This window comes from Neovison vison, chromosome 1 (genome assembly GCF_020171115.1).
Source record: "Neovison vison isolate M4711 chromosome 1, ASM_NN_V1, whole genome shotgun sequence".
NCBI classification, from domain to species: domain Eukaryota; kingdom Metazoa; phylum Chordata; class Mammalia; order Carnivora; family Mustelidae; genus Neogale; species Neogale vison.
The window spans coordinates 216,976,232-216,997,902 of NC_058091.1; the positions used below are offsets into that span (position 1 = coordinate 216,976,232).

At 44.1% G+C, this 21,671-nt stretch overlaps 1 protein-coding gene across 3 annotated transcripts in view; it reads right to left on the reverse strand.

The window, feature by feature from the left end:
* Positions 1–13,693, reverse strand: part of ARHGEF28 (Rho guanine nucleotide exchange factor 28) — a 319,328-nt gene extending 305,635 nt beyond the window's left edge. For all 3 annotated transcript variants that reach the window (XM_044267188.1, XM_044267215.1, XM_044267206.1), the window contains exon 1: positions 13,625–13,693. The gene's annotated coding sequence lies outside the window, so the exon portion shown is untranslated. The remainder of the gene's footprint in view (positions 1–13,624) is intronic.
* Positions 13,694–21,671: the final 7,978 nt, after the last annotated feature.

Consider the following 21,671-nt stretch of genomic DNA (forward strand, 5'->3'; position numbering starts at 1 on the left):
TCCCAGGGTCCTGGGATTGAGCCCTGCATCAGGCTCTCTGCTCAGCAGGGAGCCTGCTTCCCCTCTCTCTCTCTACCTGCCTGCCTCTATGCCTACTTGTGATCTCTGTCAAATAAAAAAATAAAATCTTAAAAAAGAAGAAGAAGAAGACTTAAAGGCAGGATATGTAAGGTTTTTTAAATATAAGGGGCTAAATGGGCGTCTGAGTGGCTCTGTCAGTTAAACATCTGCCTTAGGCTCAGGTCATTATCCCAGGGTTCTGGGATCAAGTCCTACATCAGGCTTCTTGTTCAGAAGAGAGCCTGCTTTTCCCTCTGCCTGTCCCTCTCCCTGCTTGTGTGCTCTCTCTGACAAATAAATAAATACTCTTTAAAAAGCAATCAATCGGGGCGCCTGGGTGGCTCAGTGGGTTAGGCTGCTGCCTTCGGCTCGGGTCATGATCTCGGGGTCCTGGGATCGAGTCCCGCGTCGGGCTCTCCGCTCAGCAGGTAGCCTGCTTCCCTCTCTCTCTCTGCCTACTTGTGATCTTTCTCTGTCAAATAAATAAATAAAATCTTTAAAAAAAAAAAAATAAAAAGCAATCAATCAATCTAACGGGCTCTCATGAAAGTAAATTGTTCAGAATGGCCTCTCATCAGCAAATTATGATAAAAACAATTCTCCTCTTTATTAAGTGTAACAGCTTAACCTTTCCAAAGATACACCTGGGGGGGCGGGCAGTAAGGCATGATATCAGCAGAATAGAGAACTAAGAGGTTGGTCCCAACATTCATCCCCCCAACAATGAAACAACAAACAACTACAAACCAATAAAAATAGCTCTAGCAAAGTTCTGCACTACAATGAAAAGCAACAGAAATATGGAGATAGGGGGGCCTTTGTAGCTCAGTCAGTTAAGCGTCTGCCTTAGGCTCAGTTCATGATCTCAGGGTCCTGGGATCAAGCCCTGCATAGGGCTCCCTGCTGGTGGGGAGTGTGCTTCTTCCTCTCCCTCTGTTCCTCCCTCCAGCTTGTGCTCTCTTTCTCTCAAATATAAATCATTAAAAATACACACATACACACATACACTTTATGAAGCTAAAAAAAAAAAAAAAAAATGGAGGCTGGTCACATAGCAGGAACACAGGAAACACCCTACCTGAGTCATTCCACTCTGCCAGTTCACAGTAGCTTGGTACCCAAAACAATCCCCCAAAGGGATTTCACCACGCAGGGTAAAGGTCAGTAGAAGAACCCCAGAAAGTTTCATTAATTCACCTAGAGGGACAACATGAGAGGAAGGGAAAAAAAGGATCTACAAAATAATCACAAAGCAATTAAGTGAAAGTCAATAGGGACTTTACATTACATAGAAATAAGGACATCACATTGAAATAAGGACATTACATCATGCTAAATGAAAATGGTTTTAACTAATAGACAAAGAGAAGCTGATGGACCCAACCCCCCCCACCCCGCAAAAAAACAAAACCCAACTGTAGCTGCCTGAAAGATTTACTAACCTTTAAGAACACTCATAGGCTAAGAGGGCAAGGATAGAAAAATACTCCACACAAATGGAAATTAGAAGAGAACATGGATCACTATACTTAATACACAAAGTTTAAGGCAAAAGTTATAACGAGAGGCAAATAAGGTCATTATACAATGAGAGAGGTCTATTCATCAAGACGATTTAACTATTATACATGTACCTACTTTAGAAAACCTAAATATTTTTATTTTTAATTTTTAAAATATTTTATTTATTTATTTGACAGAGAGACAGAGAGAGAGCATGAGAGGGGAGAAGGTCAGAGGGAGAAGCAGACTCCCTGCTGAGCAGGGAACCTGATGGGGGACTTGATCCTGGGACTCCGAAACCATGACCTGAGCTGAAGGCAGTCGCTTAACCAACTGAGCCACCCAGGCACAAACCTAAATTTTAAAAAACTAAATATTAAATTAACAGATCTGAAGGCAGAAATAGACAGCAAAGCAGTAACACCAGGTACTTCAATAACCCATTTCCAACAATGGATAGATCATCCAGACAGAAAAATCAATAAGGAAATAGCGAACTTGAAGTACACTACAGGTCAATGGACCTACATATACAAACATTCCATTCAACAGCAGAATAGAACATTTAAAAAAGAAAACTTGTCCTAACAAATATAAGACAATGAAATATCAAGTATCATTTCCAAACACAGGTACAAAGCTAGGTATCAGTTAAAAGGAAGAAAGTTGGAGGTGGGGAGAGAAAAATCACAATAAATATAAATTATAACACACTTCTGAACAACCGGTAGGTCAAAGAAATGAAAAGGGAAATAAAATATTTTGAGAAACATTATTAATAGACCATATTAAAACTTATGGGATGCAGCAAAACCATTTTTTTTAGATTTTTTTTATTTGTTTATTTAAGAAAGCATGGGGGGGGGACCAGAGAGGGAGAAACAGACTCCCCACTGAGCAGGGAGCCTGATGTGGGGCTCTATCCCAGGACCCCAGGGCCATGACCTGCGCTGAAAGCAGATGCTTAACCGACTGAGCCACCCAGGTGCCCCAGCAAACCACTTCTAAGAATTTCTAAGAAAAGCACTATTTCAGACCACCTGGGTGGCTCAGTGGGTTAAAGCCTCTGCCTTCGGCTCAGTTGATGTTCCCAGTGTCCTAGGATTAAGTCCTGCATCACGCTCTCTGCTTAGCAGGGAGCCTGCTTCCTCCTCTCTCTCTCTCTCTCTCTGCCTGTCTCTTTGCCTTCTTGCGATCCATCTCTGTTAAATAAATAAATAAAATCTTTTTTAAAAAAAACTATTCCTATAAATAGTGATAAACACATTAAAAACATCAATAACTATGATACATTAATAGAAGAAAACCTGTCTCAAAGGATTCAAAGAAAGCATTTGATAAAATTCAGCAAACTTTCATAAAAACTCTCAACAACCTGGATACAGAAGGAACATACACCTCAACATAATAAAAGCAATATATATAACAAACCCACAGCTAACACCATACTCAACAGTAAAATGTTGAAAACTTTCCCCTTCAAAATCAAGAACAAACCAAGGATGCCCATGATTTTCACTCCTACCTACCGTAAGTACTGAAAATCCTATCTACAGTAGTTATGCAAGAGGAAAAAAAGGCACTCAAATAAAAAGGATGAAGTAAAATAGTAAATGTCACAATCTTGTTATAGAAAATCCTAAAGGACAGGGCGCCTGAGTGGCTCAGTGGATTAAAGCCTCTGCCTTCGGCTCAGGTCATGATCTCAGGGTCCTGGAATCGAGCCCCACATCGGGCTCTCTGTTCAGCAGGGAGCCTGCTTGTGCCCTGTCTCTGCCTGCCTCTCTGCCAACTTGGGATCTCTGTCTGTCAAAGAAAGAAAGAAAAAGACAAAAAAAAAAGAAAATCCTAAAGGACTATACGAAAAAAAACCATGGAAAACAATAAACAAAATACAAAAGCTGTCTAAGTTCAGTAAATTTGTAGAGTACAAAATACAGCCTGCTGCATTTCTATACACTAAAAACTAATTACCGGAAGAAAAAAAAAATCCCATATACAAAAGCACCAAAAAAGACATATAGGAATAATCTCAATGAGAAAGTGAAATATCTATATGCCAAAAATTGTAAGACTTTGACAAAAAAATTAAAACAAATATGATGTCCTTGTTCACAGAGCTGAAGAATTAATGTTGTCAATATACTGGTAATGTCCACACTACCCAGAGCCATCTATGGAGTCAACGTAATCCCCTTCAAAATTCCAATAGCATTTCTCAAAAAAATTTAAAAAAAAAAAAGTCAAAGCAAAGCAAAGAAAAAACTATTTTTTTTTAAAGATTTTATTTATTTATTTGACAGAGAGAGATTACAAGCAGGCAGAGAGGCAGGCAGAGAGAGAGAAGGAAGCAGGCTCCCCGCTGAGCAGAGAGCCCGATGTGGGGCTCGATCCCAGGACCCTGGGATCATGACCTGAGCCGAAGGCAGAGGCTTTAACCCACTGAGCCACCCAGGCACCCCCCTCCTAACTGCCTTTTTTTTTTTTTTTTTTAAAGATTTTATTTATTTATTTGACAGAGCGAGATCACAAGCAGGCAGAGAGGCAGGCAGAGAGAGAGAGGGAGGCAGGCTCCCTGCTGAGCAGAGAGCCCGATGCGGGGCTCAATCCCAGGACCCTGCGATCATGACCTGAGCCTAAGGCAGCGGCTTAACCCACTGAGCCACCCAGGTGCCCCAAGAAAAAACTATTCTGAAGTTTGTATGAAACCACAAAGACCCTGATAGCCAAAGCAATCTTAGAACCACAATGCTGGAGGGGTCACACTCTTGAACACTCACTACATTACAAACTGTAGTCTTTCAGGGGCGCCTTTCTGCCTCAGTGAGTAAAGTGTGCAACTGTTGATCTGGAGTTTGTACAATTGAGCCAGAGATTATTTTAAAATAAAATCTTTAAATAAAAAAAGCTAGAGTCACTCAAATAGTATAGTATTGGTACAAAAAGACATATAGATCAATCGCACAGGGATCCCAGAAAAAAACCCAAGCTTATAAGGTCAGTTTGTTTACAACAAAGGACTCCAGAACATACAATGGGGAAAGGACAGTCTCTTGGATAAATGGTGTTGGGGAAACCAACAAACTACAAAGAAAAACTGGACCACGATCTCAAACCACACACAAAAACTAACTCAAAATGAATTGCAAGATTTGAACATCATCTGAAGCCATAAAGCTCCTACAAGAAAATATAGGGGAAACAGCTCCTTAACTCTCTGATGTCATTTTTGAATGTTTTTTGGTGAGATTTGGTGGGATCCAGTACAGATGACCAAGAAGGAATTCTTGAGATGCCTTTGGTACAAAATGGTACTTTTATTAAAGCACGGGGACAGGACCCGTGGGCAGAAGGAGGTGCTGCCAGGGCACCTGGGTGGCTCAGAGGGTTAAGTGTCTGCCTTTAGCTCTGGTCATGAAGCCATGGTCCTGGGATCGAGCCCCACACATCAGGAGCCTCCTTCTCCCTCTCCCCAACATCCCCCCCCCTTGTGTTCTCTTCTCTGTCTTTCAAACAAATAAGAGTTTAAGAAAGAAAGAGCTGCTGCCCACTGCCCCAGGATTAAGTGGAGCAACTGATTATACACTCTGGGATTGAGGGAAAGATAAGGGAAGTTCCAAAGGATTTTCATATGCTAAAGAGGACTCGGAGGATGTGGGAGGCCTTGCTATTGTCAAACTAAGATTGCTTTTCTGTCTAGGCAGGCATTAACATTAAGACAGTTAGGAGGCTCCTGGGTGGCTCAATGGGTTAAGCCGCTGCCTTAGGCTCAGGTCATGATCTCAGGGTCCTGGGATCGAGTCCCGCATCGGGCTCTCTGCTCAGCGGGGAGCCTGCTTCCTCCTCTCTCTCTGCCTGCCTCTCTGCCTGCTTGTGATCTCGCTCTGTCAAATAAATAAATAAAATCTTTAAAAAAAAAAAAAAAAAAGACAGTTAGGAGGGGGGTGCCTGGGTGGCTCAGTGGGTTAAAGCCTCTGCCTTCGGCTCAGGTCATGATCCCAGGGTCCTGGGATCGAGCCCCACATCGGGCTCTCTGCTCAGCGGGGAGCCTGCTTCCTCCTCTCTCTCTCTGCCTGCCTCTCTGCCTACTTGTGATCTCTGTCTGTCAAATAAATAAACAAAATCTTTAAAAAAAAAAAAAAAAAAAGACAGTTAGGAGGTTCCTGGAGAAACATTATACTCCACCTGCCTTAAGTATTTGTCAATGGGCTGCAGGTTATATGGACATTTAATTTTATCTGTGTTTCCTTATGCCTTTGTTTCCCCCTATCTACATCAGCCTTGGTGAGGATTTTTGGATAAGGCACCAAAAGCAAGAGCCACAAAAGCGAAAAAAAAAAAAAAAAAATGGAAATCTGTCAAACCCAAAAGTTTTTGCACAGGGAAAAAACCCTACAGAATGACAGAACATCCCAGGACACCTGGATGGCTCAGTCAGTTAAACGTCTGCCTTCAGCTTATGTCCTGATTCCAGGGTCCTGCAACTGAGCCCCACATTGGGCTCCCTGCTCAGCAGAGAGCCTGCTTCTCCCTCTGCCTGCCTCCTCTCCCTCTCTCTCTCTCTGACAAATAAATACATAAAATCTTAAAAAAAAAAAAAGAGAGAGAGAGAGAGAGATTTTATTTATTTGAGAGAGAGCTTGCACAACTGGAGGGAGAGGCAGAGGGAGAGGCAGGCTTCCTGCTGAACAGGGAGTCCAATGTGGGGCTCAGTCCCAGGACCCCAGGATCAAGACATGAGCTGAAGGCAGACGCTTAACCAACTGAGACACCCAGGTGTCTCCCACATCAGTAAAATCTTTTTTTTTTAATGTTCAAAAGATCTGCATAGACATTTTCTGAAGATACATAAATAGCCAATAAGTACATGAAATGGTGCTCAACATCACTTAGCAGGGAAAGGCAAGTCAAAACTACAGTGAAGGGCCCCTGGGTGGCTCAGTCGTTAATCATCTGCCCTCAATTCAGATCATGATCTCAGGGCCCTCTGATTGACATTCACATCAGGCTCCACCATGTTCAGCGGGAGAGTCGGGAGAGTCGGCTTTTCCCTCTCTTTTGCCCCCCCACCCTGCTCGCAGCCTCTCTTTCTCAAACAAATAAAATCTTTAAAAAACAAAACAAACAAACAAACAAAACTACAGGGCGCCTGGGTGGCTCAGTTGTTAAGCATCTGCCTTTGGCTCAGGTCATGATCCCAGAGTCCTGGGATGGAGCCCCTCACTGGGCTCCATGCTTGCCGGGAAGCCTGCTTCTCCCTCTCCCACTCCTCCTGCCTGAGCACTTGCTCTCTCGAGTGCTCTCGCTCGCTCGCTCTCTCTCTCTCTCTCTGTTACTGTGCCTTTCTGTCAAATAAATAAGTATTTTTTTTAAAAAACACACAAACCTAATTTCCTAGTAACAGAGTGGAAGGGTGGTAGTGGTCAGAGGCTGGGGGAAATGAGGAAACTTAAAGATGGAACTCAAATTTTATACCTTTTGACCTATAACAGTAAGTTCTGAGGACCTAATATCCCACATGGTAACTATAGTTAATAGAGTACTGTAGTTAATACAGTATTGCATACTTTTAAGTTACTGAAAGTCAATCTTAAACATTCACACCACATACCCAAAGAACTTAACTGGATGACATAATGATTTACTCTCTTGATCTTGATACTCATTCCCCAACATATGTATCAAATCATCACAGTGGATACTCTAAATATATGTTTATATTTATCAATCAAGTTGAGAGGGGAAAAAGATAAGTCGGGGTATCTTTATGGTATTAGCTCTCCATCACTCCACGTATTCAAGAGCTGTATTCAAGTGGTCAAATATTCATAAATATGCTACACAGGGGGACTGTGCATCTGCTAGAAACTAAAAGAACACTTTCAGCTTTCTCTCAATCCTAAAGCTCTAACTCTAGTCAAGAACTGCATTCATTTTCCCAGACTGAGCATACAATTTCTAACATTCCTGGGGAACTGCCCATTTACATCTGAGAAGGACTAGTCATCTAACCTCCTGGGCAACCTTTACCTTTCTTCTCCTGCAAACCAATATCTTCCAATGAAACCCACACCCACTACACAGGAAACACTGCCATTAGCCTTTGCTGTGAATTAAAAGGACTTGTTGACATGACCACAAAATTATCAACAAACATGTGCATATTCTGATCTAAGAACCCTACGCAGTAGCCTTAGTCAGGGTTCCTGCTTTCAGTGAGTTTACGGTTAAGCTGGAAAGTCAAGACTAACACACAGGAACCCATAATGAAAGCGGAGGCAGGTGATCAATGATGAATCAGAGGGACCAGCAATATATTAATGAGTTCAGAAGGGAAAGTTGGTCAAAGGTTTCAGAAGCATGCTTGATCTTGCATTGAAGACTGCAATAGATTTTAGGTAGAAAGAAAGAGAGACCAAACATGAGGTCACAGAGGTTAGCAAGTATACAGCCTAGTCCATAGGTAGTTATTATTTGTAGTTAAGCAGAGGGTTCACAAGAGACAGGTGACATGCCCATAGGGACAAAGTAGTCCATGAGAAAAACCAAATGTTACTCTTTCCAGAATACTTTCAAATGTATAATGCCAGAAAAATCTCAAGCTTCCAGAAGTAGTTAGCAAGCCCAATCATATCACCTTTTTCAAAAAGGCCAGGCCCATCGGAGATTCTAAATCCAGATGATACCACCAAAGTGTGATACCATCACACTTGGAATCCTGAGTTGGATCTCAAAGTGAGGAGCCCATAACTTCAATCACTGAGCACCTCATACCATTTTAAACCAACACCTGGTTACACAGCACCAGGAGGCTGGACAAAGAAGGGAAAAAGACAAAAACCAGAAGATAATGCAAACAAACAATGGGAAGGGGCCACATAAGACAGAAATTTTCCCCAATGGAAACCTCTTGATTTTCACCAATACTTTTAAGTTCTTAGAACCTCCTCTGCTGCAAGTCCGTGTGGTCACAGTGTCTCTGTTAAGGCTAATGGTGAGGTACGGAATCAGGCACAGAATTTTTATTGTGAAATTCAGAAAACACCAGCCAGCTTGCCTCTTGGCTTCCTAGGACTACACCACCCCTTTTAAACATGGGGAGCGCCAATACAGGGAGCAGGGTAACCTATGACCTGCATGCATGAGATCTAGACTCTCGTGCGTGAAATCTTTCTGGACTAAGTCCAGAAAGATAGCTCAGTCATTTCAACCTGATGACTACCTGGTGAGCAAGTTGAGGTAGGTTAATGGTCTTAATAGTCCATAATCCCATCAAAATGCTCAGCGACCACTGCAAGTACTGTACCAACTCTGCGGACAGGACCTTCCTGGCAGTGTTGCCCAAGATAAAAAGGCTGAGTTGACAAATGCCCACCTTCCAAATTTCATTAGTTTACAATATAAGGATTGGCGGGCCTTAGAGACTATCCAGTCTAATCTGCTTTACCAGAGGAGGAAATGGAGACCCCAAGAGGGGTCACACTTGCCAGGGTCACACAGTTGGGAGATCACAGGCTAAACCCATCCTTGACTCCCAGTCTAGTGTACTTTTCCTACTGACCTCCCATTGCCTTCTAAAACCAGAAAAACCTGCTAAAGCTAAAACTCTAATTGCCTATTTTCCGTTTGTTATAAACATAACCACCAACATTTTCTACAACTTACTTTCTGTCCGGCACTTCCAGAGGCTCTCTGCAAACTAACTCCCTGAATCTTCAAAACAACTCAATCTGGCAGGTTCTAATGACTATACCCATTGCACCGAAGGAAAACCACAGGTAGAGAGAGGTCACACAGCCAGGACAGAGCTGGTGCTGTCTGACAGTCTGGCCCCAGGGTCCCCACTGTGATTCACTTTGTTACACTTTTAAAGAATTTCTTTAAGTTGTAATGCAATGGGAGAAAAGGAACAGGCTTTGAGTCACAAATGGCATGGTAACTTGTGTTTGCCAGTGAAACTGGGAGCTAAACCATGACTTCATTAACAGGCAATTTATCTCTTGATTAACATAGTAAGGGAAGGTCTGTATATTTCAACAGTTAGTTAACATTTTAAGTGTGTTTGAAGTAAAATGGTCATGTGCACTCCTCTCAAAGTCTGCCACGTGAAATAGGCTGGTTTAGAGGGTCTCTTCTGGACATGATACCAAGAAAAGCAAACATGTCATTGCCCATCTCCACCTCTCCTGGGCTTCACTCACACATACAAGGTTTGTTTTCCAAGAAACTACTTTCACAGTAATTTCTTACACAAGTAAAACTTCAGATTGAGGGAAAATTTAAGGAAAAATCACCTCTGAAGAATAAAAATCCATTTGATATAAGGGTTCAAAATGAAGATCGCTGGAACAACTGCCCAATATTCAATTACATGACATTTTTGCTTTCCCTCATTTAAAAAATCATGTCAAATCTCATTACCTTGGTTATCCAGGCGAAGTAGTCCAGGAACAGTAATGGTAGAAATAAGCAAATTACTACTGTGCCAAGATCAAATTAAGGAAAAAATTAGTTGATTAAGATGCTCTATCATATAAAGGTACTGGCATTTTACCAGTAACATGTCTTAGTGTCAAGTGTGCAAAAGCCCAGTCAAAATGCAACAGATCCGGGATACCTGGGTGGCTCAGTTGGTTGAGCAGCTGCCTTCGGCTCAGGTCATGATCCCAGCTTCCTGGGATCGAGTCCCACATCAGGCTCCTTGCTCGACAGGGAGCCTGCTTCTCCCTCTGCCTCTGCCTGCCATTCTGTCTGCCTGTGCTTGCTCTCCCCCCCACCTCTGATAAATAAATAAAATCTTAAAAAAAAAAAATGCAACAGATCCTGGGGTGCCTGGTGGCTCAGTCAGTTAAGCCTCCGACTCTTGATTTCGGCTCAGGTCATGATCTCAGGGTCCTGGGATCAAGCCCTGCAAGGGTTCCACACTCAATAGGGAATCTGCTTGGGATTCTGTGTCCCCGTCTCCTTCTACACTACCCTCCACCCTCAACAACAGTGAGCTCATGTGCATTACTCTCTTTCAAATAAATAAATCTTAAAAAAAAAGAAAATGCAACAGATCCTAAAAACTCTAAAATCAGAAAAAGTAATGCCTCAGATCTGAAATCAACAGAAATTTAGAACCCAAAATAGCAATTACCCAACCTGACCCATCTCTTTGTACCAAAGTCACATGAAAGAATTATCCTATAGCTTTTCTGTTCGGCTAAAGCAATCTAAGTACAAATGTTATTAGACAAAACCTACAAGCAATTAGATCCTGGCTTATCAGTAAATTAAAGCATAATAAAATTAGTCAGCCTGGAGCTGGAGAGTAATTTGGGCTCTACCATCCTCTACCAGAGTTATTTGGCAGTACCATGGTAGCCAAGCCCCAATCATAAAAGGTTTTCTAATATTTATAGCATCCATTTTTCTACAGAGTCTACTCGCCATAAACTCTGACCAGACTTTACATTAGAGCTTAAGTACCAACAGAGTATTTACTTTTGAACATGATGACATATAAGTATTGTATTCCAGGGTTTGGGGTTTTTTTTAAGATTTTATTTATTGGTACACTTGGGTGGTTCAGTTGGTTAAGCATCTGTCTTCAGCTCAGGTCATGACCCCAGAGTCCAAGGATCAAGCCCCACATCGTGCTCTCTGCTCAGTGAGGGACCTGTTTCTCCCTCTCCCTCTGCCTGCCGCTCTGCCTATCTTTTAGATTTATTCATTTGACAGAGAGTGAGAGAGAGCACTGAGCTGAGAGAGGGAGAAGCAAGCTCCCCATGAGCAGAGAGCTCAATCACAGGATCCCAGGAACATGACCTGAGCCAAAGACAGACACTCAACTGACTAAACGACCCAGGCGCCCGTATTCCAGTTTTAATACCCATTTAGAGTACTTTTCCCTTTCCCATATAGCATATAGTAAAGGCCATGTATCAGAATTCAACTGCAATTTCTGCCTAATTTGTCTGAGCCACCACAGAACTTTCTCAGAAAAGTACAATGAGAAAATATTCTAAATTCTTCTGCAGTACTCACATGATTTAAAAAAAAAAAAAAGTGTGAACCCCACATGAGGCCCCGATGAAATTTCATCGAGCCTTATTTACCATTTTCCTCTTTTAAGTGTTTCTAAACTTAAAGGCAGGATAGGTGCTTCAAAGGAAAGTCTAATGACACCTGTTACATAACCTCTTCTTGGTTGGCCAGGTTATATGGTTGTTACAAGGAAGAAAGCAGTCCAAAGCAGAACAAACACTAATTCTCTGTCCTCCGTTCTAATATGAGCCAGGACATTCCAGTCACATACCCAGCAGCTACCTGCGTGCCTCAGTTTCCTTAACCACTAAACTTGAGGTCTGAGGTGATCCAAATTCCTATTAAATCAAAGTTAAATGAGCATAATAATCCCACAAAAAGTTCACTGCAGTGTTCATAGTATTGAAATACTACGTTGTAGAAAGAAATTCCAAGGGTTTTTGCAATACTCATTTCTTATCCTCCAAATACTCCAAAGGAGTTAGCTCTGCCGTGAATGAAGAGGAGGCAAATACAAAGATGTTTTAAGAATATATGTAGGGGTGCCTGGGTGGCTCAGTGAGTTAAAGCCTCTGCCTTTGGCTCAGGTCATGATCCCAGGGTCCTGGGATCGAGCCCCGCATCCGGCTCTCTGCTCAGCAGGGAGCCTGCTTCCTCCTCTTTCTCTGCCTGTCTCTCTGCCTCCTTGTGATCTCTGTCTGTCAAATAAATAAATAAAATCTTTTAAAAAAAAAAAGAATATATGTAAAACCCAAAATATATCTAGAAACCTTGCGGGATATCACGGTACTTGGACTGTCATGTGCAACGGACAATCTACAAAACCTAGTAAGATAAGTCTCTGTTTTTGCTGTGGAAACAGGATTTCGCTTTCCCTGACAGCTTCAGGGCCTAAGAACACAGGATGACAACGCTTCAGAAAATGAGAGACCCCCCCCTGGGACCATAAAAGATGAGAGCTTTTGGTTATTGTCCTTGTTTTGTTTAAGATTTGGTTTTTTGTTTTTTCCTTTCTTACCCAGTTGCCGCGGGTCTGGTGGTAAACCTCCGTAATTCCGGGTCTGCAGGGATTTGTCCAGACCCAGGCAGGGGTCAAAGAGAGGAAGCAGCGCAAACACAGATGTTGCTGCCTTTCCTCGACCCACCCCGCTGTAACCAATAGGGGGACGCTGTGGGTTCCTAGGGAGGCAGATGGATTCTCTCCTGGAAATCTAATTGGCGTCTGGGAAACCAGAGCTAGGTTTCCAAGGCGGTCTCAGCACCCAGCTTCCACACAGCCTCGACAGAAAAGGATGCTTCCTTGGCGGAGCACAAGCCCATCATCATGACCCCTAAGGAAACTTTTAGCACGAGAAGGTTAGGGTACCTTTCACCCACATCCCAGGTATTCAAAGGGCAAATAAATCCCTAAGAGTAAGATCCGACGGAATGCCAACTGCCTCCTCCTAATCAAGTAACTACAGATTCCTTTGAAAACACGAGCAAATATCTCCACAGAAAAGAAGGGATAGCGCTGGTACCATGAGCTCGGTCTGCTCTCTGGGGGCCCCCAGCCCCACCTAGAACCCTCATGCCAGAGGCGAGACACCAATGGGGAACCAGCTTTCGAGACACCCTCTTCTCCACTGCAAGGGTGCATTTCCTTGGGGGAATTTTCCCTCCACCCGCCCATCCCGGGACCCTGTAGAGCGGAGTCGGCGGGGGCTGCAAGGAGAGGGACCGCTGCCTTCTCTGTGCGCTCCCGGCCGCGCAACGCGAGCGACCCCACGCTCCTCAGCTGCCGCCGCCGCCGCCGCGCAGGACTGTGCAACCCTTTGCACTTGTTGCTGTCCCCGAGGGACCCAGAGGCGGCGGCCATCCCTCTCGCCACTGAAGCCACAGCAGCACCCACCTGTCCACCTCAGCTGTCCCTCGCGTTCCCCAGTACCCTGGAGAGAGTATTTCTGGGACAGAGAACTCAGGCGAAGGGAACAAACTTTTCTGCCCTGAGCTACAGGGAGACGGGGGGGATGGAACCCTAAAGAGCACCTACCTGGAGCTAGGGCCCCCACAGCCTCCGGACCCCCAGCGAGGCGCTGCGCCCCGCGCCCTGCCCGAGGGCGTCTGGAACGCGCCCAGGTCCGCCGCCGCCACCGCCCAGGGCCGGGAAGGCTCTCGCCGAAGCTGCCAACGCCCGGCGGCCGCAAGGCTGGGGCCAACGCGGAGGGGGCGGAGCCGCGGGCGCGCTCCCGGAGCGGGCCCGCTGCGCCCGCAGCTCTGGCCGCCCCCGCTCCCGCCGCGCCTGCCGGCTGCCACTGGATCCCCGCCTGCTCCCCTCCCGGCCGCGGCATCACATGGCCAGGCCCGCCCGCCGCCGCGCCCGCCACCGGCTCCAAGACGAAACCTGAAGCGGCCCGACCGCGCTGCCTCCGCCAGCCCCCTCCCGGCGCGCCTCGGCTGCCCCTGCTCCCCGTCCCGGGGCTCAGAGACGGGCGGAGGCCGGCGCGGCCCTACGGGGCCGGAGGAGGGCGAGGTCCTGTCCCGGTTGCGGCGCCTGCGTTCCCCAGGCCCCCATGGGCCTCGCCTTGAGGAAGCGGTGGCCTGCCCCTTTCTGAAAGGAGCTGGCCATGCCCGAGGGAGGCTGAGCCTGTTCGCAAGTAGAAGCCACCACACCGGTGACAGAACGTGGCCCAAGGGTGACTGACAAATAAGATGCCCTCTTGATGCTCGAGGTTCCCGGCCCTCTGTCCCAGAGCCGTGGGACCCTCATTCTCTTCGGGCTTGTGCATGCAAGTAGCTCCCCCTACAAGTCCTCATAACTGAAGAAATTTTCAGGAAAATCCTAACCTGTTTTTACAAGGAAAAACAGCGTGGGAGGGACTCCCTTACCATCCAGTGCGCTTTTCCGGTTCCACTGATGGTAACCCCAAGCAGAGAAGCTTCTCCGTCAGCCAGGCCTTCAAAACACAGACTGCAGACCACCTTGAAAGGCGAAATTACCAAAAAGACTTTTCTTGAGAGTACCCTGAGTCTCTGTTTTTCCTGTGAAGACCTGCCACCCACAGGACCCGCACAGGGGTGTGGCTCCACGAAGCTGGCCACCGAGACCACCAGCCAGAAAGGAGCATGCCTACCAGGCCTTCTGCAACACCTCTCCCGCGTCTTGGCTGTTTGTGCCTCTCTTCTCAGCCTCACCTTGTCGCACCCACTTCGCTGATAGAGCTCCTGAGGAAGACAGCGAAACAACACCGGTCCGCCTCCGAAGTGCTTAGCCCTGTTCCAAGGCAAAGGTCTGGCATTCTGCCTTCATAATTGGGCGCCCCAAACCGGACCGCACTCCTAACCCAAGCTGCAGTCCTTGTCCCTTCTATTTCGCAAGGGAATGAACCCTAGGCTTGGCCTCGGGCACTGTCTTTAATAAAAAATTAAAAAAAAAAAAAAAGTTCCTGCCCATGGCAAGACTTCAAGATACTCAAGATTAAAACAATAATATTCTTTTCAAAAACAAACAAACAGGGGCGCCTGGGTGGCTCAGTGGGTTAAAGCCTCTGCCTTCCGCTCAGGTCATGATCTCAGGGTCCTGGGATCGAACCCCACATTGGGCTCTCTGCTCAAGCAGGGAGCCTGCTTCCTCCTCTCTCTCTCTCTCTCTCTCTCTCTCTGCCTGCCTCTCTGCCTACTTGTGATCTCTGTCAAATAAATAAATAAAAATTTAAAAACAAACAAACAACAAAAAAAAATTCCAACCATAAAATGTCTACTGGAGACTAATCAAATCAACCCACCAAACCAAAATGGGTCCCAATTTCTGGTAAGCAAAAACATCAACCTGTTAATCGCCCTTGTTTTTAGTAGTTTTTTACATCACTAGTGTGGAATCATTGTATATTTTTTTCTTTCTCCTTCCTTTTTTTTCATTAATTAGGTCAGATATATATCAAGAAAAAAGGGAGAAAATGTGGGAGGAGGAACAAGAATTATAAGAAATTACCTAAAACTCTCTTCCACACTAAAAAGAAACAAGCAAAACTAGTAATTGTGGAATCTTTTCTAACTAAGGACGTATAATCATGCTATCTGTAGTTTTCTTGCCTTCTCTAGAGCACCGAGCTTGATCAATATTTAAATAAGTACTTGGCTTTCAACTTCTCTAGGTTCAAATATTAAGCAAAATGTACTCTAGCAACCTTAAAAGAAGCCTGTGAATATATGAGGCAGGTAGGTATCAGGTGTGTAAATAAGCCTTTGCATCTCTCTGATTCTGCTACTCCAGATACAGGTTACTCTGGACACTGAGCACTTAAGTTGGCCAGGACTGCATTTGGTTAGAATTCAAAGACAATGGATTGTCAGTACCCAGACAGGGGAGGTTCACCCAACAAGAAACCAGGTTGGTAATTCAGCTAGGAAAATTCTCACTTCCTGGTAAGTATGATGCCACCATCCTTCCCAGTTTAGTTCCGTCTTTCCTATATTCAGTCTCCATTCATCCTTAGACACCTCAGACAGACCTCCTCCATAAACCCTTTCTTTATTGTCCTGGTTTCTGCCAGCCTCTGAACTCGGACAAAGTGTAATGACCTTACCACAGTTGAGCATGTGATTATAGTCATAGTCACTGTCATATGTTGGACTGTTAGAGGTTCTTATCGATACTCTCCTGTCATCTCAAGAACAGAGACTATTTTTTATCCTCATCATCTCCAGTCTTAACACAGGGCCCATATGGAGTATTTAATATTAATACTTTTATTATTTTTATTGTATTTATTTTTAATTTTTATTTTTTATCTTATTATTTATTATTTATATTATTTATATTTTATTATTTTTATTAATATTAATAAAAAAACAAACAAACTCCAGAGCAAGTATGGAGACTGTTGCTCTGGAGTTTGTTTTTTTTTAAGATTTCATTTATGGGGCACCTGGGTGGCTCAGTCCCTTAAGTGTCTGCCTTTGGCTCGGGTCATGATCCCAGGGTTCTGGGATCGAGCCCCGCATGGGGCTCTCTGCTCGGCGGAGAGCCTCCTTCCCTTCCTTTCTCTCTCTGTGTGCCTCTCTGCCTACTTGTCTATCAAGTAAATTTAAAAAGATAATAAATTTTAAAATTTTAAAAAATTAAAATATATATATATATAAATAAAAAATAAAGACTTTATATATTTATCTGACAGAAAGAGCACAAGCACACAAGCTGGGGGACAGCACAGAGAGAGGGAGAAGCAGGCTCCCCTTGGAGCAGAGAACCTGATGTGAGGCTGGATCCCAGGACCCTGCCATCATGACCCAAGTCAAATCCCAGGACCCTGCAATCATGACCCGAGCTGAAGGCAGACGCCCAACCAATGGAGCCACCCAGGCGCCCCAGCTTGGAAATAGTTAATATTTGTTTTTTAAGTGAACAATCTCATCCGCTATGTAGGAAGGAAAATTTATATCGCAATTTTCAAACTTCTCTTAAATGGTTTAGAACTGCTCTAAATTCTATTATCTGCTTTATTCTTTCCTGCTTTTCATTCTATTGGCCAATAATTCTCAAAAACTGAACAATTGTAAATCTGATGTTTGGCCACATGTGTTAGGAATTTAACCGATGTTTTTCTTTCTTTTTTTGGGGGGGAGGGATTTATTTATTTATTTGACAGAGAGAGAGAGATCACAAGTAGACAGAGAGGCAGGCAGAGAGAGAGGGAGAAGCAGGTTCCCTGCTACGCAGAGAGCCTGATGCAGGGCTTGATCCGAGGACCCTTAGATCATGACCTGAGCCGAAGGCAGAGGCTTAACCCAGTGAGCCACCCAGGCACCCCAAACAGATGTTTTCTAAATAAAAGCATGGTTCTAGAAGACCATAGATGTCAGAATGGAGGAGGGGATACAGATTTTAGCATGATAAATACAGTGGCCTCAGAAGATCCAACCCTTCTAGCCTCCATGTCCTCATCTGTAAGTGGGCATAAAAATACTATTTACGCACACTGTGAAGATTAAATGACTGAAGGTGACTACTGGACACAACCTAAGGATGCAGAAAATGGTGACAACCAATATTTCAGAATATGGATACATTAGAACACTTCACAGCTTTGAGATAATTAATAGAGTGTGTCAGACTCTGAGATAAGAATCTAGTTATGGAGTAACCACCAGGTTGCTTAGGTTGGGAAGGTTAGGGAACAGAGAAGAAGTCAGCTTGATCAAAACCAGGGGACAATCTTGTGGGAAAGCTCTCACAGTTTTAATTTTGGCTACACATTAGCATCACCGGAGAAGTGCTAAAAACAAAACACAACAAAACAACTTAGGTTCCCATAATCCCACCCCAGACCAATTATTTCAGACTCTCTAGGGTGGGAGGGGATGCCTTGGTATTTTTTTTAAGGCTCCCAGGTGTTCCCAATGACTGGAACATCTGGACTAACATAACTGAATTTTTGCCCCTGGAGAATGGTGAGAGCCAGCCCTCAATTATATGAGTTTAGGGAATCAGCTCTTCCCTTTCTGTCAACGGTGAGCTATCCTGTGTAAATACCTGGCCACTAGTGCTCCAGTATAAGGTGCTTGCAAATCACCTGTGGAGTTTTTCAAAATGCAAATCCTGACTCAATAACAGATGGAGGGATACTGTGCATTTGTGGCAAGCTCCAAGGGATGCCCGTGGTGCTGGTCCGAGAAGCAAAATAACAGATCCACACCGGACCTTAGAAACAAAAGTAGAGATGTAGTCACCTTGTTTCAAGGGAAGTCCTGACAGGGGCTGCCTGGGTGGCTCAGTGGGTTAAGCCTCTGCCTTCAGCTCAGGTCATGATCTCAGGGTCCTGGGATCAAGTCCCGCATCGGGCTTTCTGCTAGGCAGGGAGCCTGCTCCTTCCTCTCTCTCGCTACTTGTGATCTCTCTCTGTCAAATAAATAAAATCTTCCAAAAAAAAAAAATAGAGAGAGAGAGAGAAGTCCTGACATCTCTCATTATTTTTAATCAATTAATATTTATTATGCACCAACTATCCACACAATATAATTTGCAATCTTTTAAGAAAGAAGAGGCCATTGCCAGCCAGTTTTAAATGTGAGGCCTTCCATAAAGAGGAAGCACAACCTCTCAAACAGGCCTAACTGCTCCACTAGGTACAGGAGCCTCACTGCCCAGAGCCCATGGTACTTACAGGGCCAAAGAAAAAGTTGTCATTTCTTTTAAAATCAGAAGAAAAAAGATGAACTTTTAGTTCAAGTAAAAAAAAAAATTTAAGACATAATATGTTTATCTTTATAACAGTGAAATAATAATTTATTTGTTCTATCGTATATTTTTATGGAAGAAGGGACTCATGAAGGCAAGTGTCTGTAAGGGCTCACAAAAGTCACAATGTGGCTGTGTGTTTTAGTCTCGGGTATTTTAAGGAAAGCATACAGAATTGTTACGACAACACAGATATTAGAACATTCCCATCATCACAGAACGTTCTTTTGGACAGTGCTATTTGGAGTCGGTTTTGGGAAAAGAGGAGTCCACTCTTTCAGGACACTGTGAAATGCAAGGCCGGTTTGGGAAGTATGCAGACTCTAGCACAGACGTTTTTTGTTGTTTTGTTTTTGTTTTCTACAGCTTCCCAGTTATTCAGTTACTCTGTTCTTTTCCAAACTTCCCAAACCAAACTTGGTAGGAAACCAACTATTGGTTGATACTACCCTGCCCTTCAGGGAAGCCAGGCCTTTTGGACTTGAGAAGGCCTGGTAAATCCTACCCTTGATTCACCTGAGGAAGTGCAGAGGCTTTCCCCAGGATCTAGAGTAGTCTTCACTTCAGAAAGTGATTATTTGCATCACTGATTTGTTTAGGTTTTTCTCCTTGCCAAAATGGCTCAAGCTCTTCCCAAATTGTACCTGACTTCTTAAATTTTAAACCTACTCAAAGGCACCTTTTTTTTTTTAATCTCCAGAGCATAATTGTCCAAAGCAGTCCAGCTAGACAACACCCCTAATGCATGTGTCTATAAATCTTCTGTCAGTTAGCAAGTTTGTTTCCAAGAACCTTACTGGGATGCTCAGGTATGGGTTGTGGAGTCAAGTAACTCAACAGCTAGCTTTTCTCCAGTGCCCTGACACCTGCTAATACCCACATGACCATATTAAATCCCAGCCTGGAGCAAGTTTTCACAGTTATAAGATAAACGCTCTTAAAAAACAGAGTTGATCATTGAGATAATAACATCTTTTTAATTAGGGAGGTACAACTCAGCACCAATAATACACATGGAAACTAATGTGTGTGCAGCTGTCATAGGGGCTGTAATTACGTTGAAGACTTCTGGTGACATGCCAGGTGGAGAGAATGGAGAGTCATAGTGTTCTGCCCCTGACATCACTGGGAAGTCTCAAAACGCATGGATAGCTTTGGGCAGCTATTACTCATTAAAGAGGATCGAGATCCTGTTTTTCCATTTATAAAGGGCAGGCAGGGGAAGGGAGAAGACAGGAAAAATCTATAAATAAAACTGGTATGACAACAAAACCTATATAAAAATATGTTACCTCAGCTTCTTAAAGTTCAAGCAAATCCATTTGATGGCTTTGGGAACCCAAGAGCAAAGTTTGGAATCTTGCTACTAAAGGATCCAAGAATTTCTTCTTCAATGGCTGAGTAAACTATCCTACAATTTCTGAATCCAACTCCAAAGAGCAAGATAGTTGAGGCACAGTGCTGTGCACAGGAACTGTGGTGTTGTCTATTTTCAGTTCTGAAAAGATCTCAATTCCACACTCCCCTAAAGTTGAGTACTTTGGCAGAGCTCTTTCTTCTGCACTCTGAGGAGGTAGAGAGGGCAAGTAAGCTTATAGAGGTCCTGATCCTCCAACAAGAGATTTAAGAATCATTCATGGGGCACCTGGGTGGCTCAGTCAGTTGGGCAGCTGCTTTGGACTCGGATCATAATCCCACAGTCCTGGGATCAAGCCCTGCATCGGGCTCCCAGCTCAGCTGTGAGTCTGTTTCTCCCTCTCCCTCCGCCACCTCCACCCACACACCCACCACTCATGCTTACTCACTCGCTCTCATTCTCTGAAATAAATAAATAAAATCTTAAAGAAAAGAAAAAGAATCAACCATGATGTACAGAAGGACACTAAAAGACTGGGGAAAAATAAAGAGTCTAAAAATAACATCTTTGGGGCGCCTGGGTGGCTCAGTGGGTTAAGCCGCTGCCTTCGGCTCAGGTCATGATCTCAGGGTCCTGGAATCGAGTCCCGCATCGGGCTCTCTGCTCAGCAGGGAGCCTGCTTCCTCCTCTCTCTCTCTCTCTCTCTCTGCCTCCCCTCTGCCTACTTGTGATCTCTCTGTGTCAAATAAATAATAAAATCTTTAAAAAAATAAAAATAACATCTTTAATTCTTCTTTTTAAAAGCTAAAGTGTCCTATCCAGAACCTAACACAAAAGGCAGTTAATTCTCCTTTAAATTATCACTCTCTGATATTATTTCATAATGCAAATAATTTGTTGTTTTTCATTTTGGAAAAAAAAAATCATTTCAGCCAACCACGGTAGTTGAGCATGAGGTCCCAACCACAACAGAGCAGAGGATGAGCTCAGAGAGCTTAGATGACAGCCTCTGCCTTCTCCCTCTAGAGCGGGAGGCAGCAGACTTTCTGTGAAGGACCAGATAGTAAATTCTTTAGTCTCAGTGTATGGTCTCTGTCACAACCCTTCAACTCTGCTGCTGGAGTACAGAAACAGTGATAGACAATATGCCGACAAATGAGCATTGTCTGTGTTCCAAAAATTTCATTTACAAAAATAGACGGTGGGCGGGATGTTCCATACAAGCTATAGTTTGCCTGCCCACTGTTCTAGACTACTGGAATAATGTGCGGAGCTTTTTTTTTTTTTTTTAAAGATTTTATTTATTTATTTGACAGAGAGAGATCACAAGTAGTCAGAGAGGCAGGCAGAGAGAGAGAAGAGGAAGCAGGCTCCCCGCTGAGCAGAGAGCCTGATGCGGGGCTCTATCCCCGGACCCTGGGATCATGACCTGAGCAGAAGGCAGAGGCTTTAACCCACTGAGCCACCCAGGCGCCCCATGTGCGGAGCTTTTAAAACCACTAATGC